The sequence below is a fragment of the Haliaeetus albicilla genome, chromosome W (assembly GCF_947461875.1).
Source record: "Haliaeetus albicilla chromosome W, bHalAlb1.1, whole genome shotgun sequence".
NCBI lineage: Eukaryota > Metazoa > Chordata > Aves > Accipitriformes > Accipitridae > Haliaeetus > Haliaeetus albicilla.
The window spans coordinates 44,502,550-44,506,181 of NC_091515.1; the positions used below are offsets into that span (position 1 = coordinate 44,502,550).

At 42.2% G+C, this 3,632-nt stretch overlaps 1 pseudogene; it reads right to left on the reverse strand.

Annotated features, from left to right (window-relative positions):
• Positions 1-236: 236 nt before the first annotated feature.
• LOC138683330 (carnosine N-methyltransferase-like) lies at positions 237-3,002 on the reverse strand (annotated as a pseudogene).
• Between the last annotated feature and the right edge of the window lie 630 nt (positions 3,003-3,632).

Consider the following 3,632-nt stretch of genomic DNA (forward strand, 5'->3'; position numbering starts at 1 on the left):
ATAAAACTACACTGAGGGTTACGAGTCTTCTTCCTTCCTTTCCCCTTCCACCAAGAAGGGCAATACTCATACTTGCTGCTATCATAAGGGCCTTTCCCTTAATCTGCAGAACCTGCACTCTGAGTGTCTGCTAACCTGTAAACTTTAACTCGCTGAGCGCCACTGGCTTAACTCCACAACCTCCTGAAGACTATTACTTGAAAAGTTATCATGGACCCTGTTATATCAAGCCACAGAAAAAAAAAAAAGTTTTTATTGTTGGCTTAATTCCATGTCAAGTTTATGATTCTGCTCTTTTCCAATACCTTCTACTAAAAACAAACTTTCTCAATTAAACAATGAATTCCACAGCATTCACAGTAATTTCTGTATTTTTAAAACCAAGCCTTTTCTTACTCCAGAAAAACTTTTGTTATTTTTGTACAACAGTGTATGCCCACACTAAAGTAAGTCTTAAAATACTATTTACCATTTTTCTTTTGGAAAGATCTTTACAATTTCACTAATGATTGGCTGGTAGCAGGAATCTCTCTCAGGCTTCCCCTCTTCACTCCAGTCTCCCACAAATTGTTTCAAAGTTGATTTTAATTTATCCATGTCAAACATCGAAGCTGGTGTAATCTTCCCACTTCCCTGATTAAAGCGGGGGGGGGATTATAATGAAAAATGCACCAAGTATCTTTAATCTTGAAAAAGAGAACATAAAATAGAAACAGACAAAGAGTCATGGTACTAGGGCTGTTGGGAGTTTTAATTGACAAAGTACTTACCTCTTACTTCTGGGACCAGGGCTCAAATCCAGCCCTGTTAAATGGATTGAGTTTGGTGGTCTCAGTTCAGCCCCCAAGAGACCAGGGTCCAAATCACAAAACCAACATACGGTACAGCATAACTGAGCACAACTAGTAGTTATTCAGGAAAGGATCCAGACTTTGCTAGCAATGAGACTGAACTGCTCATCATAAGAGGGAGATCCCTCTACGTTACTGATGTAGCATGGAAAACTTACACTAGAGCTGCCCAGAACTGTACCTAGCCTGCAGATACCAAAAAAGACTTCAGTTTCCATCACTGACAGTCTTTTAAGTCTGAGTGCAATTTTTTTTTTTTTCTAGATGCCACATTGAAAGGCAGATAAGCAGAGCAAAAATTGCACTAAATTTTACAAATGCTAACATTCAAAATACTTGGACTACCTAAAATTTAACTAATTTAGGACACCATAACATACAATAACCTACAATAAGATATACAATACCATTTATGGTCTACATAGCCAACTGAAAAATTAACTTTAAAATGTAACCAGGGCAGAGCTAGAAAATCCTGAAGAGTACAGAATTTAGTTTTGAAGTATGAAAAAGTTCATTTTAACATACATCTCCATATTCTTTGTTTTCAAACATATGAATGCAGCCATTGACAATGGTCTGTAGTATCTCTTGATTATGATCAATGCACTTCCGAATCTTATCGAGGTGAGGAAGGAATTGAGGAAGAAGACTGTTGGTCATCTGGGAGAGATCTAAACTGTCTCTCTGTTCTGTTCACCTGTTCATGCATATTAGTTCTAGGAAGAAAACAAACAAACAAACAAAAAATATTAAAAGTCTTCAGATATTTAGCAGCAATATATGTTATAAACAGAAAGAATTCACTCAAAGCTACTCCAATTACAACTATCCAATTCTTTCAACTCAGAAAATAGTCAGACTTCGTAATTCCTTACTAGAGAATGAGTTCTCAAGAATTCTATAGGCAAAATGATTTTTTTAAGCTCTATTTCCATATTGCCACTCTTTTAACAACACGTCAGTTTAAGAGGACCACTGTTTTACAGCTCCATCCCCAGCCTCTCATTTCCAGCACAGGTGATCACAACCTCTAATACATGAATCTACAAAGTGACGCAACTTAGTAAACAATCAACCTGCAAACCCATAAAAATAGCCAGATTATTTCACAAATACAGTTTAAATGGGATAAAACAGCTGAATAGCATGGTAACCTTTGGCTACAGAAAAACTGGAATGTGGAGTGGAAATGGGGCACCTGAAAGCAGGATCCTCAAAATCAATTGTTTCTGAAGGAATCATAACAGTCAAGGCCAGGCCATGCTGGAGTTTTGGTGGCCCCACTAAGGCATTAAATTGCCTTCTTTTAACAGCCTCAACTATGAGTACAATGAAATTGATTGTGTAACCGATCCAGGCAAAAAATAACTCCTCCCTTTCCCCAAAATACTATGAAGGATTGGATTTTTTTCAACCAAGTCTGGTTTTTTCCTCCACCATTTGAATTACTTGTGTTTTCTCCTTCATTCTATAGATTCGTGTAGCAAGCCAGGGGTTGAGTTCTTTTTTTTTTTTCTCTTTCATTTATCTCATTCCTAAAAGGGCTATCTAACACTTTTGTGACTCAAGAAACACCTAGATAGCTAATTATAACAAAATGGCATCCATCAGTGCTTTCAGACAACCTTATTTCTTCTGCAAATTTACAAGTCTTTCAAAAATTTCCCCGACAATCGACTACGCAAAACACCATGTGCGTTTCTTTGCCAGTAGGAGCTACTACTGTTTTTCAGGACTTAAAAGGGCAACACTACGTCACAGAACTGGACCACATAGCCGCGGATGCGAGGCAGCACATTTTAGTTACCCGTAGTATCGGAACGCGTTGATGATCCTCCGGAAATGCTCCCGCTCCAACCGCTCCTCCTCCGCCCTAGCTACCGTGGCCGCCGCCAACACCTTCGACTCCTACGGCCGCCACCGCCATTCGTCGCTCAGAAGTGCCATCGCCTCCGCCCCTCGTTCGCCGCCCCCACACTCTCCTAGCCGCGGCAGCTGCACCTCCACCTCGCCTCGTCGCAGCCCCCTGCGCATCACCTTGATCAGTGAGTCCCTCTCGCTCCCGGGCCGCAACAGCAGCGCTTTGCAAGACACAGCGCATGCAACCGACATCCTAATAACAACCACGGCTAACAGTCGCACGCACGCTAGCTCACTTCCGCCACGGGGCGGAGGGAGTCAGCTCAGTGCGCGTGCTCAGCACCGCCCCCCGCGCGTTAGCCTCCCCCAGGCAAGGAATAGCACGAGAAGACAGGTAGTGGCTGGGATGCTTGTTGTAGTCGCAGAAGTAAACCGCCTGGAGGTGAAGGGACGGGTGCGGGCGCTGACCGGGGGGGGGCGGTTGCGCGCGCGCTCTGGGATAGCACGTTGCTCTCAGCTTTTTTTCCATCTTTTCAGCATTTTACATGTATCTATCTGCCATCAATGCTGTTACTGGTCTAGCTACGATGGTACATAGCTACTATTAGTCTCGGTTAATTTCTGCAAGGACCAGATCAGAAAAGAAACTCACTCCCCCCCCCCCCCAAAAATAGACAGCCGCCCAGACAATTTTTTTGATCAGTTCCCTTGTAAATTACTCAATATCCTTATGTTAGCTATCACAAGGAGAGACAAGTTTTATTGTGGAATAGTGCTAGTCCAAATATGTAGAAAATTATACCATTTGGGATTGCTCACACAGTGACAATTACTCTGAAATGCTTTTGCAGCATACTTTAAGGGAACATGTGCCTACCTAGCTGCTCTGAAGTTCTCAGCTCTTACCAAAGAGGGCCT